Raw genomic sequence first — 16,262 nt, forward strand, 5'->3', positions numbered from 1 at the left:
GCATGGGACATATTCCTTGTAGAGAAGGAAAAGCAAGAAGAATATAGAAACCCTAAACCCATCAAAGTATATCAGAAGGATAAGGATAAGGGAAAAGGCAAGGCTGGTGGACCACCTAGCATAAAAATAAAAGATAACTTATCCCCACCGCCTCTGGATACTCCACCAGTAGTTACCACTGACAAACAACCAGCTAGTGAGAGTATGGACATACCACAAGAGGACACCAATCCCAATTCTGAGGTATTATATACAATGGACATTGACACACAAAAAGTCAATATTGTGGTAGATAAGGATACAACTGGGAAAATAGATATGGCTAATGAGCCACCGGTAACAAATGGTACAAAAGGTAAACCGGTAGATGACAACACAGAGCAACAGGCTCCATCACAGCAACAGGTTCATATAGAGACAATGCCACTAGCATCAGCTGAGCAATCCAAACCTTTGCTTAAAGAAATGGGAACACAAACTGACCTACCAGAGGTCACCACAAGCAAGGAAATTGCTCCCACCGGTGGGATACAGAGTATTGGCTCTTCAAATGTAGAATTACAATCAACTAATGTAACAAAAGTTCTTTTGGATTCCATTAAGAAGATAACAGATTGTAGCTCACAAGAATACAAGGCAATAGATGATACCATTCTAATTTTGAAAATGATAGCACCTAAATGTAATGTAGATAATAAAGATTCCTTGAGTCAACTTGACACTTTGTCTAAGTATATTACTGACAACACTGTGACAGTTGAACAAATAAAATAGCAAGCATTCAAGGAGAGACTAGAGAAAGAAAAACATAAATTCTTTGAGGAGGAAATAAAGAAGTGTATGTCTACCCCAACATTAATAACAATAATATCTCTAATTGAAATCTCAATCCGAAGTTTGGATATTCATATGGTAGAGTTTACTATTCTCATGGTTGGTGTTCATTTAGTTGTCAATCCAGGAACATAAAACTTGAAATGGGTCTGCAAGATATATGCACTAAGCTCCTTGAGTGATTATTCTCAATTACTAGAAGAAAAGTAGGAATAAAAATCAGAAAGACTAAATAAAAGCTTTTCAAAATTCTGCTGAAATGAACTAATGGAAATAACAGGACTAACGTTGTTCTGCCTTGGCTGCAAGAATAGTCAAAGGATCTGTTTCCAATGGCTACAGGAACATCCTAGTCATGAACTTCTACTGCAACTAAGTAAAAACTAACTTCAATAATCATAAACATAGGATCACTCACCAAGTGGCCCCCCTTGGATGAGTGATATCAAACTCTTAGTAAAGAACTCTTAACATATCAGAATAACATGTTTTTCTTCATTTCTTCCTGAAAGATGATTACATATCCAAAAGATGAAAATCTAGAATACGTGACAAAAATTGCTCAATCCTTTTCCATTCTATCTAACACTCAGAAAGGAAGGGAGAGCTTATTAAATAGAAAAGACAAACTACAACAGATAACTACAATTACACCCAGAATAAAAGGCCGATCACTGTCAGACAAAGGGAATAATAGAGAGATTGGCTGTAGGAACTATGGATCTGTAACTGAACCATAGTCCTTTGCACACCAAAGAAATATTTTATAGATTAAACATGTACTGGAGTTAAACTCCTATGCTGAAGTACAACTACTCTGATTATGCCTTAGATCACGCTCACTTGAATCTCCTTCAATTTGACCTCCAGCTCTCTGGCGTGATTCTCCAGTCCTTATGCGCAAAAGAGAATTCTTCACTGCAACATCAATTATTACCTGCACTAGAATAGAAACAGAATACAAGGACACACATATGTATTTTACTTTAACTAATACATTCATTAACTCACATATGAAATCATCCTAAATAATCCACATATCACAGAGACAAACCATTTGGCTGCAGGAATAAATTTGCATGGCTGTAGGAAGAAATTAGCAAGGTTCAAACATGATTCTTTAAGTTTGATTTTTAAAACATGGATTACATACAATCAATGCACAATATTTTACTATCATAATGAAACTCCAAAGATACCAAAAACCTAAAAGTCCTGATAAAAACATGTCAATATACCGACTTATCATGCCCCCCAACTCTAAGGGATTGCTGCTCCTGCAGCAAAAGGAAAATTTCTAACTTTTGCTGAGACCTTGAAATCACCCATAGTGCTCTGCCCGGTTCCCTTGGAAGGCAAACTCTAGTAAAATCCCTTCATTTTCTCCAACTTGGACCATCTAGTTGTTTCTTCAACATTCACATCATAATTATGTTCTGTTGGTTGGCATGCCAAAAGTGGCCACATTAGGATAGGAGGCTGAAAGATTAATGGTAACCAATTATTGGATTTTTCCCTTCCTAGCTGTATATATTTGGATGCTCTCTGTATAGCTGCATGAAAATTTTGCAATGAATAGGGTTCTCCCAGTTTTAGATGATCTGGTAGATGATTCCAGTGTTGAGTTAGTCCCTCTAGTGTTGTTGTCCTATGGGTTTGGACTAATTGATCAAACACTTGATATACTTCCCCTCTCATTGGAAGTACTATCTTTCTAACATCATCTCTTATTAATAATTTTTGTCAGTCATAATATAGAACCCTGGGTTCTTCTGCTTCCCTCCTCAATGGCAATGGACAATCATGTTCCATTTTTTCAAACTCCCTGGCTTGCGGTCCTATAATCATTTCATTTTGTATCCATGACATTAAAGCTCTGAGATGAATATCCCCAATGTATAACAAGGGATTCCATTCTCTATCTTGGGGCACAACATAATTATGTAAATATAATTCACATAACAGGTTCTTTATAGAATGTGGGGAGGTTTGAAAAGCATGACAGAATTCCTCAGATGTTTCCAAGGATGGGCTAAGGTCCCTTACTATGCGGTTTAATCTGAAATTCAGATACCGTTCTTTCAAGTGCACTGCATAAATTCTTGGGGGAGCTCTACACTGCATTATCTCAGGAACCATACTATAGATTTCTTCTACCTTAGTCTCCAACTTTTTAATTCTATTGTCTTTCTTTTCAATCTCTTTTTGCTACTTATTAATTATTCCATGCAACATATCCTTCTCTATTTCCCATTGTCTAAAGAATGTTAAAGCAATTGACAAGCTAGTCAGGGATGAAGGAGTTTTTATGGGTCCTACCTTAGACCATGGAATTTCTTCAATAACTTCCTCATTCTAGATTGGCATATTTCCCATATTTTCTTCAGGTTGTTGTGCAACATCATCAATTGTCTCCTCAAATTGCAATGCTACTAAAGCCAGATTTGCAAGTTTATCAATTACAATTTCTTCCTGAATTGCTTCTTGGGTTTCTCTCCTACAGGGTTTTCCTGAATTTCATCTTCTGTAGGGTTTTCTTGTATTTCCCTATCTGTGGCATTCTCTTCTTCTAAAGTGTCTACTGCAATGACCTCTATTGGCTTACTCACTGGTTGAGTTTTATGTGTCCTTCTTCTTGTTCTCCTAACATACACTTTTGAAACTGACGTAGGAGTTCTTGTTTTTGCACGATGCTTCTTGGCTGTAGGAGGAATATGCACTTCCTGCGGCCAAACAACAAATTCCTCACCTGACTCCTCCTTTTCTAATTCTTTTCCTTCCCTCTATAAAATAGGTGAACCTTCTTGAAGAGAGGTAGAGGGTTGTCCTTCAATTAGCCCTGCTTCAATATTTTCTTCTAAAATTATTGCCGCTCCTTCAGCAACTAACAAACCCTCTTCTTCACTGGAAAGATCTTCTGTAGCTACCCCTTCTTGAACCGGAAGATTATCTTCAACAGGGGCTTCTTCTGCCCTAAATTGCAGAACATCTTCAAACACACCCCATTCCATCTATGAAACGTCTCTCAAGGACCATTGTACCAACAACTTTACCAGTCCATGATGGCTAACAGAGCGATTGCCATATTTTTTAGTCTCCTTAGCACTTATAGAAATGAGATGATACAAGAAATTTGGGACATTAACTCACTGGTTATGATGCAGATGGCTGAGTAGCTTAAAGTGAGGCGAGTGGAGATTTGAATATCGTCCTTCACAGGTGATATACTTCATGATATACAGAGCTACCTGAGGCCAGTGTGCTGGCAAAGAAACCCTTCTAGTTCCTTGCCTATCTATCATTAAGGGTCTATCTGTAGCAATTGTGAACTTTGCCCTGGCACTCCTTGCATCCTTCGATTCTGGAAAGAGTTCTCCTTCCTGTAGCAAACCCGTGACCTCTGCAATTCTCTTCTCTGTAGCAATTAACCTCAACCCCTTAACTGTGGCTTCTCCTTCATCAAAAGAATGCATAAATTCCACAGCTATTTCGTCATTGAAATCCCTAATCTTCAAGAAATACTCCAGCCAGTCGTGATTTTGGAAATAGTGCACATAGACAACATCCTGCAGCAACCCTTCATGCACAGTTGGTTCATGGCAAATTAGATCACCTCCCATCTTTTACTCTGATACTTCCGCAGCTTCACCAAAATGTTTGAAAGATTCCAAAAGGCTAAAATCTTCATATCTAGAATTAGGTGGCAAAACTTATTATTCACTTGCGTGAAATAATAATCATCATAAGCAATGTCAGTTAGGAAATCAGTTTGGGATTATAAATCTTACTGGGAAAAAGGACCATAAAGTACCCCCCCCCCCCCAACTTAACCTAGCACGTGTCCACACAGGCCGATAAGATGTCGGGTTTGAAGTAGATTAAAACAGGATTAAAGTCATAATGAACTAATAAATGCAAAATTAAAATAAAGTACAATATATATGTACCTACAAATGGGCGAAAATGATTGTGAAATGAAATGAAGTGATAGATAAGAAAGTGGGATGGAATGTAGTGGATGAAACTTTATTATACGGAGAATAATATTTCACATGGAAATATTTGATTATGATACGGTAAATAAGTTCACTGCAAAAGCTGCAAGAACATCACCTTTATTAACATGCCCAAGTGCAATAGGAAGCTCATTATCAGTTACTGTAGGACTATCACCAGTTGATGTAGGAACATCACTAGTTGCTGCAGGAACTTGTGTTTCTTTTTGAGGAGCAAATTGCTGTAGAAACTCTTCTCTAGTAGCCGGCTTGTGATAAAGGCGTAGTCTGTGTCCATTCACTAAAAGTTTGAATCTAACAGCATCTATGGTGGACAACTGAACTGCTCCATTATGAAAAACTTCTTCTATTTGATAAAGACCCAACCACCGTGTTTGGAGTTTTTCCTGAGCATCCTTATATCTGGAATCATACAAGAGTGCCTAATCACCAACTTTGAATCTCTTTTCTCTATACTTATCATGTCATCTGGCTCTTTGGTTTTGAATCAACTCTATTTGTTGAACTGCTATTTTTCTCCATTCATCTAAAACATTTAATTGTTGAATGTGTTCCTTTTGTGCTTCAGATAATGTCATATTCAGTTGTAGGGTTGTTCTCAAGGTTTTATGCTCAAATTCAATAGGCATCATTGCTGTTTTGCCATAGACCATCTCAAAAGGTGTGAATCCAATTGGTGTTTTCCAGGTTGTTCTATATGCCCAAATTGCCTCTGAAAGCCGATTAGGCCAATCTTTCTTGTGGATAGAGACTATTTTTGTAAGAATACCCTCAAATTCTCTATTGGTAACCTCTACTTGACCATTAGACTGTGGATGGTATGGAGTAGATTTCCTGTGTCTTATATTATATTCATTGACCAAAGCTTTTATCAATGTTGATGTAAATTGAGGTCCCTGATCTGAGACAATTTCCCTAGGTACTCCATACCTTATAAATATTTCCTCATATAGAAACTCAGCTACTTTATTATCTCTTGCATGTTGCATAGCTTTAGCTTCTACCCACTTTGTCACATAGTCTATACATACCAAGATATAAGATTTGCCATTAGAAGGTGGATCAATGGGGCCAACAAAATCTAATCCCCATTTATCAACTGGTGTTACGGATATTTGAGGATATAGAGTCATTTCATTAGATTTTGTAGGTTTTCCCATTCACTGACACCTATCACACTTCCTTGTGTACTGAGGGTGAACTCACAATAATGGTTCCCACTTTTTTGCCACTTTTGACACTGAGATGTACATTTTTAAAATAATCTTCAACTTCCGAGAACTATAACTTTTAAACTATTAAAAATTTGAAGATGATGTAAATTAGTGATTTCTAGCATTTTGTTTGTAGATTCTATATACATTTTTTTCAAATTTTTTTGAAAGATTTTTTAAAAAAATTTCCATCTCCCTCGAAAAGTAGTTTTTTACAACAAACTACATTTTTTAAGAGTGATGTGCCTCCCGAAACGCATAACTTTTTTTCTATAAATGATAAAAACTCAATTCTTTTGAATTTTGGTTTGTAACATCAATATCCAGGGCTTGCATTTGGTTTTATAGTGATATGTTCAATATTTTTCATTTTATAAAGTTTTGAAGTCCGACTAGTCATAATTCAAACATAGGTTTACGTTTGAACACATAACTTGTTCTATATAAATCGAAATCCAATTTTTTTTTTTTGTTAGAAAGAAGACATCAATACCAAGGGCATAGATATTTTTCAAATTTTTTTTGAATTAGTTTCTTATTTTTCCCAATGCGTTGAACAGAGAAGTTCATGTTCGGTGAAAAACCAATTTTTAATAAAATTAAAAAATCAAGAACATAATAAATTCAAAATATAACAAAATTATATTCGTTGGAAAGATTGCTTTGAGTACTACCATCTAATATTTTTGGGTTATCAAGATTATTTCATTCGTGTATTGAACCAGAGCTCCGAAGTCATTAATTCTTCAGAACTTTGAAATTTTTTGGGAGAAACTTCTAATTTTGGGGTTTCGATCGAACACATGTTTGATCGGATTGGGTTCGCTCGAACCAAAAGGGGTTCGAGCGAACCCCCATTCGCTCAAACCGGTGAGATAGATTTTGGCACACACATTTTTGTAACTGCCATGTTCGAGCGAACCCAACAATTTTTAACTGTCGGCTTTCGTTCGAACTCGGGCCGACGCATTTTTTTTTTTTTTTTTCATTTGTGGAATCGTATAAATGTCCATAATTTTTTTTCGCTTTTTATCACTCAAATGATTAAAATAATTCGCATTTTTGGATGAGAGAAGATATTTGAAAATTATTTTGAAGGCAAATAATTTGAAGGTTTTTTTTAAAAGCATGGGGAACAAGAAGAGAAGGCAAAATAAGACTTCAAGGAATTATTCTCCCGAAACGGAAGAAAGATATCGAGAACAAAGAAGACAAAGATATCATGATGCAAGTATGTATTTTTAATTTTATTTCTATTTAATTTAATATGTATTACGTATCAATTAATTAGAATTCAATATTTTTAATAGGATTAAAAATAATTTTGTTTTAATTGGAAAACATAATTAATTTGAGATAATACATGTGTATTTGCAAATTTCAAATTCCATCAACTTGCTTGTTGTGTAATTGCATTTTTCTCCTATATAGTTAAGTTCATTTATAATAGATAAGACCTATTAAGTCATAAAATTAATAAGACCTATTATGTCATAATTTTTAGGTTCTAAATTATATATATTGAATATTTAATCTACATGTACAAGTAATTTCATGTGATAGGTCCTTTAATATCACATAATATATTTGTCTTAAGGGTAGTTAAGTATATTAATTTTGTGAAATGTTTTTTCAAATGTGGTCATATTGATTTTAATAATAAGGCCTATTAGGACTATTACATTGATTATAGTTCTTAAATGTGACATAAATTTATAACCTATTAAACATGTTGAATAATTTAGGTGAACTATTTATATTCAACTTCACGTACATGCAAAAACATTTCAGATTAGGAGGTCTATTATGCAATAATAGGTCTTAAATATACACACATGTGACAAATTATAGTCCACTTACATTATGGTCCATAACAAATTAATATGAGGTCACCTAAGTTATCGTATGCATGCATCAAAATATTTGTACTTTTAATTTTCAAAATTGGAATTTCTAATTTATCAAAATTTTATTTTATGTGTTAAATTAGTGCTCAAAATTAGAGATTGAACTTTAATCCTAACCTGAGAACAAATTGAACTTTAAACCTAAACGGGTAATTTAATTAGAGTTATAACAATAAGGTCCTAAAAGTATTTAAATTTAATAAACCAAATTGAATGGGCTAATTTTAACATGTAAAGCTTTAAGCCAAATTCACCCCTATTCTTAATCCTAATTGAATAATCTCTGATTAATTCAAGAACCTTACACAAACTCTTAAATTATGTGCAGAACGGGCAAATGAACCTGTTGAAGAACACAATATAGTTGATGAACATAGGGAGGAGATTGTCCAAGTTGAACCAATGGAGACCTTTGAAGGAGAGGGGTCAGGCTCCTTACCTCCTACCACTGATATGGATGAGCATATTGTGGATCTAGCTAAACAGGTGAAGATAAATATTTCTTATAAAAATTTAGATCATTTACTTGAAATGGATGTGGATGAGTTGAAACGTCTCAGTGAAGAACCTAGACATACTAAAAGGAGGTCAATGAATAAAAGTGCAAAAGAAATAATGTCGCATTTCAACAATCTTGATACTACACTAGAAAAAGCTCAATTGTTATCAATTGTACTTACTCATAAAGACTTAATAGATCCAATGAAATTGTTGGGTATAGATACAACAAATCAAAAGAGGAAATCTTCTCAGCTACAAAAATCTATTGTTGATAATGTTAAGAAAGGTTTGGTGAACATTGGTAAAAAATCTCGAAAACTAGATAAGACCATTTCAAGAAGAGTGATGTTGACATCTTTAGTAAATGAAAGATTGCCTCAAAAAAGACAAATCTCTTCACTGTCATCTGAGTTTGGTTTTAGTAGAAGGACAATATCTAAATATGTTAAAAGGAGAAAGATTTTGGATGATACTACCTCAGAAGGGAATTGGGCAATTATGTGTAGAGCTCCTCGTTCTGATAGAATTGAAGATGTTGTTAGGAACTTTGTGACAAGTTTTTGGAATGATAATACTCGCCCTTCATCAAATAGTAGAGATGTTATCAAGCAAAGGATTGGTCCTGATCGTTATGATCTCCATGTAAAACATTGGATAGACACAACAAAACATGAATTGTATGTATTGTTTACTAAAACAAACCCTCATATAAAGATTGGACAAACCATGTTTGAACGGTTAAGGCCATATTATGTGAAGTTAAACAAAGTTTTCGAAACTTGTTGTTGTCGTTATCACATCGAATTTGACTTGTACTATCAGGTGTTTCGAAAGATTAGAGAAGATAATGATGGTTATGAAAATGCTCCTCCTAAATGAACAAGTCAATTCATAGCATCCATCTTATGTGATAAATCAGATGATAATGCAACTGGTCAAATAAATTGCATAAGAGGAATTTGTGGAACATGCGGGGACTTAGCTAAATTGCCTTTGAGAGATGAAGATACTGACATGAGGAAGATGGTAAATTGCAAGAGTTATAAGTACAAAAAAATTGAAACAAAATTTGGAAAGGAATCTACAAGACTAGATTATGTAGAAGAGGAAATACCTATTGGAACATTTATGGAAAATTTTCGTAAGTTGATAAAACCATACATATGCCATGGTTTTTTTGCCAAGTGGCAAGCAGAACAATTTAAATTTTTGCCAAGTGGCAAGAAGAACAATTTAAAAGATTAAGAGACACTTTCCCACTTGGAACTATTTTATCTGTAGTTGACTTCGCAGAGAATTACTCTTTTGTGCATCAAAAAGAGATTCAATCAGAGTATTATTTTTCAAAGCAAATCACTATTTTCGTGCATGTGTGTTATCGACATGCACAGATGAATTTAGATGGTGTTGATAGTACATTTGAAAATCATGTCATTAAGAAAGAGTACCACTTCTATATCAGTGATGATAAGGAGCATGACACACTTTTTGTACAACATTGCTTTAAGAAGTTTTTTGAATATTTGAAAGATAGAGGCATAACAATAGTTAAACATTTTGTTTGGTCTGATGGATGTGTGGCACAATTCAAATCTTTGAGGCCATTTTATGCACTATGTAGATATCATCGAAATGACAAAATACCACATGTTTGGAGTTTTTTGGAGAGTGGTCATGGAAAGGGTGAACTTGATGGTGCAGGAGCTTGTATCAAACGTGCTCTAAGAAAGCATCAAATAAAGTACACAGGAGAACGTATAGAAAATGCACATGATGTTGTTGAATGGTGTAAGAAACACTTTGAGCAACCTAATTATCCTGGGGAATCATCATCAAGAACATATAAGCCCATTCCATATAGAGTGTTTTGGGAGATAACCGGTACGTGTTCTCTTTTAGTATTTTATTTAATTTTTTTTAATTTAACAACTTGATCTACATGTACATTCTTGTACACATGTACATTTTACAGATGTGGATAGAAAATCAATGCATGGATGCAAGAGTGTGGAGAGGACAAGATCTTTGCATTGTGTCATGAGTACAGATAATTGCCCATGGACATTATACACTAGAGATTATTCATGTTTTTGTTCTGAATGCATTTTCGAAAACTATGTTGATTGCAAGAACCAAGAGCTTGGATATGTTAGTGAATGGAAAATGGTGCCACTAGATGTTTCTGACACATACGAGGATTCAAATGAGGATGAAAACTTTGAAGACATTCCTTTGATTTCTGGTGATTACGATCATATTTCAGGATTGATTAAAAAAGGTATGTATGTACATGACGTACACATGTAAACATTTCCTTAAAAATGACATATAACTTAGAATTTATTTAACTTGTGTCAAATTGCAGGAGATATTTTTGCAATCATAGCAGAAGATGGAAATATAGAAGGTGTTAGTTATTATTTATTGCGTTGCACAGAAGAGAGAAAGAAGTTATCAAAATCTGAGATGAGTGATGGAATGTCATTTCCCACAGGTTTGAGTTCTGATTTGAATATGTACATACATACAAATCGCTTGTGTGAAATTTTTTAATTTCTCACGTTTCTTATATACATGTACATGTAGGATCAGTTGTAGTGCAAGGGACATATTTCAAACAAGTTAAAATTGTTCAACATGGGATTCATTTCATTGAATACCAAATTGATAACAAGGTATATCAGTATAGTCACTTGGTCATTGCTGTTGGCCTAATTCTTCAAACAGTTCCACGTCGAGGGCGGTCTCAAAAGTGGAGACTAGATAGTGAAGATCATGACAAAATATTAAGTGTTATTGAAGAGCGTTGTGAACCACTTGATGTGGTATGAACTATATATACATTTAGTAATCCACATGAATTGAATTTTAATGTACAAGTTCAAGATAAATTCTAGATCTCAAGTAACTTGTTTTGAAACTATTTAGGATAAATATTTTTTAAGTTTATTTATACATTATATCAAATTAGGATGTATTTAAATGTGCACGTTTAATTGTATGTAGTTGTATTTGTATTTAATTAAAAAATGCATATTTAAATTAGAATGTAATATGTACATTTGTAAAATTGATATATTTAATATGGAATTAGGACATGTACATGTTGTGAACTATTTAACTACAATATACATACCTAGAAGCTCACATACCTACAAATATACATACCTATGTAATATACATGTACTCGATGTGAACTATTCAATACATGACCTATTAAGTTTAGTTTGTTCATTTCATACATACTCTTTTGTTTGAAAATCAAACATGTATAATTGAATACATAATCTTTTGTTTGAAAATCAAACATGTATTTAAATCTAATCTAATCAAACATGTATAAATCTAATATAATCAAACATGTATAATAGATGATCAAACACAAACCAGGTATACAGAATAATCTAGAGTCTAAACAAGTCGTTGTACATGCATGAAATATACAATCTAATCAAACATGTATTTAAATCTAATCTAATCAAACATGTATAAATCTAATATAATCAAACATGTATAATAGATGATCAAACACAAACCAGGTATAAAGTATAATCTAGAGTCTAAACAAGTCGTTGTACATGCATGAAATATACAATCTAATCAATCATGTATTTAAATCTAATTTAATCAAACATCATGTACATAAATCTAGAATATAATCAAACATGTATAAATATAATATAATCAAACATGTATAAAACTTATAACATGTATAATCTATAGTCTAAACTCCATGTATAAAGTATAATCTAGAGTCAAACACAAACCAGGTATAAAGTATAATCTAGAGTCTAAACTCCATGTATAAAGTATAAAGTATAATCCAGAGTCAAACATAAACCAGGTATAAAGTATAATCTAGAGTCTAAACTCCATGTACGTGCATGAATATATATAATATGAAACTCTATAAAAAGATAAATGTAAATGAGCTATAAAGTCTGGAGCAAATCAACAGGGATCATCATGTCGACTACGAACTGAGCGACCATCTGAGGGGGAGTCCTGCAAAAGTAGTTTTTATTTAAATATTAAATATAATATATATATCTCTCTAGACGTGCATGTACATCAAATATATATATATACCAAAAACCATAACTAACCTGTACACTAACAGCATCTAAAGAATCTCTCCTACACACATGCTCAGAGCTCAAGGAAGGAGTGACATGAGCTAACTGTCAATTTAAGGATTAGTCCACAATCAATTTAAATGATCTACAAATTAAAACTTAGAACTCTAGATTATTTATTAAACATGAGATCTATATATATAGATTTATCAGGTACAAATTTGCAATGTATGTATACATATCTTCTAAAATTTTAAACACACATGTACATGTACATACCTGTGTATCACCTGGAGTAGGCTGTATAGTCTGATCCTATCCCGTGATCATATCAACAACATCACTCGTGCCAACATATCTCTCTCTAGCTGTACGTATCACTGAGGAGTGCAAGGGGCTAACTAGATGAGTGGGCATCGTGGATGAAGTGTCTGACTGTAGTAGCATGTCCATAAATCCAGTATGGCTCAAATCTCTCAGCTGATCCTCAAATGAGTCCAAACCCTCATCTGTGATATGTACCTGATCAGCTTGTATCTCCTCACATGAATCCAACCGGCCCTCATCTGTGATATGGAGCTCATCAGCTCGTAGCTCCTCCTCTGCAGCAATAGAGTGATCTATAGGTGGGTCAGTGCCTGGAGCATGCGTAGAGTGATGAGAATGTTGTGACTGCCTCGGGGTATGCGTCGATGCCGCTGTAGCCTGAACATCTCTGAGAATCTCCTCTCTAACATCACCCAGTGGTATCCCAAGTCGAGATGAAATAAAACTATAAGCATGTAGTAGGTCCTCGACTAAATACTACGACATCTGTACATGTCTACTACCTCCGACTATAGCTGCTACCTCATCTGGGGAGGGGATGCCAGCAGAAATATACCGATCATCTGAATCTGAAGCCCCCCCATGACTAGAAGATGCATGATCTATGGATGATCGCGAACGTGGTCGACTCATCATATATCTGCCCACCCTGTCAGAAGATATGGTGGCTGCTGCTGATGCAATATGTCCAATCCTATCAATTGCTTCTCTTTGAGAAGCAATCACAACGTGATCTGCTATGGGTGCCATGGTTGGGACTACTGCAGGAAATCTCTGGCCGACAAGGTCCCTGTGTCTAGGCGGAGCTCTATCACGCCTACGATATGCATCTCTATCAGCAATCCTCCCCCTCCCCTGTCCATAATATCCCAGAATATCAAGGTAGTTTGGTTTCATCTGAAAATGAACCTCAGCAAATACCTGCTGTGCAAAGTATAATGGAATCTGGTCATTATTAGGATAACGACCATGGGCTGCTAAGAATCGTGGGTAAATCAGTGATGCAACCTGTGGGTCGATACATCTGGTAACCTGATATCCCCTCACCTTACTCTTCTCCTGATATTGTGGGAAGCATCTCTCCTTGATGGTCTCCTTCGAGACCACCCCCACCACATCAGCAAAAGAATGAGGACCCCTCACCTCACTCCTCAACTGTCTATATATATCCTCTATAACCTCAGGTGAGAATGAGGTATGAGATACTAAGCGGTCCCTCAATGTTTGCAAACTGTCAAAAATGGACGTGCACGTACTCTTGTACACACCATCAATACGAGGGTCATCTAGTATGGCCCTCAACCTATGCAACTCTCGATCACTGTAATGAAAAATAGTAGCAATGTCGGGCAAGGGGGGATCCTGCTATGGAGGATCTTGCTGTGGTGGCTCCTGATGTGGAGCCTGTGCAAGTGGATCTTGATTAGGAGCCTGTGAAGGTGGATCCTGATCAGGAGCCTGCAAAGGTGGATCCTGATCAGGAGCCTGCGAAGGTATATCCTGGGATGCCATCTATCTAGGTACATGTAATAAAGTTAAAATAAATACGTAAGCAGAGAGAGAGAGATCATTTTCATGAGAGAGAGAGAGAGATATCATTTTCATGAGAGAGAGAGAGAGATTATATACATATAAATCTTCATGACAGAGAGAGAGAGATCATTTTCATTTTCAAAAAATACATGTAAAAATTTCAAATATTTCAATGAGAGAGAGAGAGAACATATATTTCAGATCTAGAGATAACATATATTTCAGAGAGATAGAGATATCTAATTTACATGTACATATTTAAATCTTTGACATACATAAAAAATTCAAGAATAGAGAGATCTAACATGTCATATGTATGTTAGGACACTATATTATCCTACGGGGAATGTCATATGTACAGTAGGATGTTATAAGGGGTCATATGTGGGTCTAACCACATATGACCCCTTAGGACACTATATGATCCTAAGGGGAATGTCATATGTATAGTAGGATGTTATAAGGGGTCATATGTGGGTCTAACCACATATGACCCCTTAGGACACTATATGATCCTAAGGGGAATGTCATATGTACAGTAGGATGTTATAAGGGGTCACGCATGTGTTAATGCATGTTGACCCCTTAGGACCACATACGACCCCTTAAGATAGTATGTGATGGACTAAGGGGTATGTCGTTCACACTAGGATTCTATAAGGGGTCACGCATGTGTTAATGCATGCGTGAGCCCTTAGGACCACATATTCAACCCCTTAGGACACATAGGAAATTTCATATGTATAGTAGGATGTTATTAGGGGTCATATGTGACCTACTAAGGGGTCACGTATGTGTCAACGCATGCGTGGCCCCTTAGGACCACATATGACCCCTTAAGACGCTATGTGATGAACTAAGGGGTATGTCGTTCACACTAGGATTTTATAAGGGGTCATATGTGGTTATAGGATTTTATAAGGGGTCATATGTGGGTCTAACCACATATGACCCCTTATGACACTATATGATCCTAAGGGGAATGTCATATGTACAGTAGGATGTTATAAGGGGTCACGCATGTGTTAATGCATGTTGACCCCTTAGGACCACATACGACCCCTTAAGATAGTATGTGATGGACTAAGGGGTATGTCGTTCACACTAGGATTCTATAAGGGGTCACACATGTGTTAATGCATGCGTGAGCCCTTAGGACCACATATTCAACCCCTTAGGACACATAGAAAATTTCATATGTACAGTAGGATGTTATTAGGGGTCATATGTGACCTACTAAGGGGTCACGTATGTGTGAATGCATGCGTGGCCCCTTAGGACCACATATGACCCCTTAAGACGCTATGTGATGAACTAAGGGGTATGTCGTTCACACTAGGATTTTATAAGGGGTCATATGTGGTTATAGGATTTTATAAGGGGTCATATGTGGGTCTAACCACATATGACCCCTTAGGACACTATTTGATCCTAAGGGGAATGTCATATGTACAGTAGGATGTTACAAGGGGTCACGCATGTGTTAATGCATGTTGACCCCTTAGGACCACATACGACCCCTTAAGATAGTATGTGATGGACTAAGGGGTATGTCATTCACACTAGGATTCTATAAGGGGTCACGCATGTGTTAATGCATGCGTGAGCCCTTAGGACCACATATTCAACCCCTTAGGACACATAGGAAATTTCATATGTACAGTAGGATGTTATTAGGGGTCATATGTGACCTACTAAGGGGTCACGTATGTGTCAATGCATGTGTGGCCCCTTAGGACCACATATGACCCCTTAAGACACTATGTGATGAACTAAGGGGTATGTCATTCACACTAGGATTTTATAAGGGGTCATATGTGGTTATAGGATTTTATAAGGGGTCATATGTGGGTC

This window comes from Cryptomeria japonica, chromosome 5 (assembly GCF_030272615.1).
Source record: "Cryptomeria japonica chromosome 5, Sugi_1.0, whole genome shotgun sequence".
NCBI lineage: Eukaryota > Viridiplantae > Streptophyta > Pinopsida > Cupressales > Cupressaceae > Cryptomeria > Cryptomeria japonica.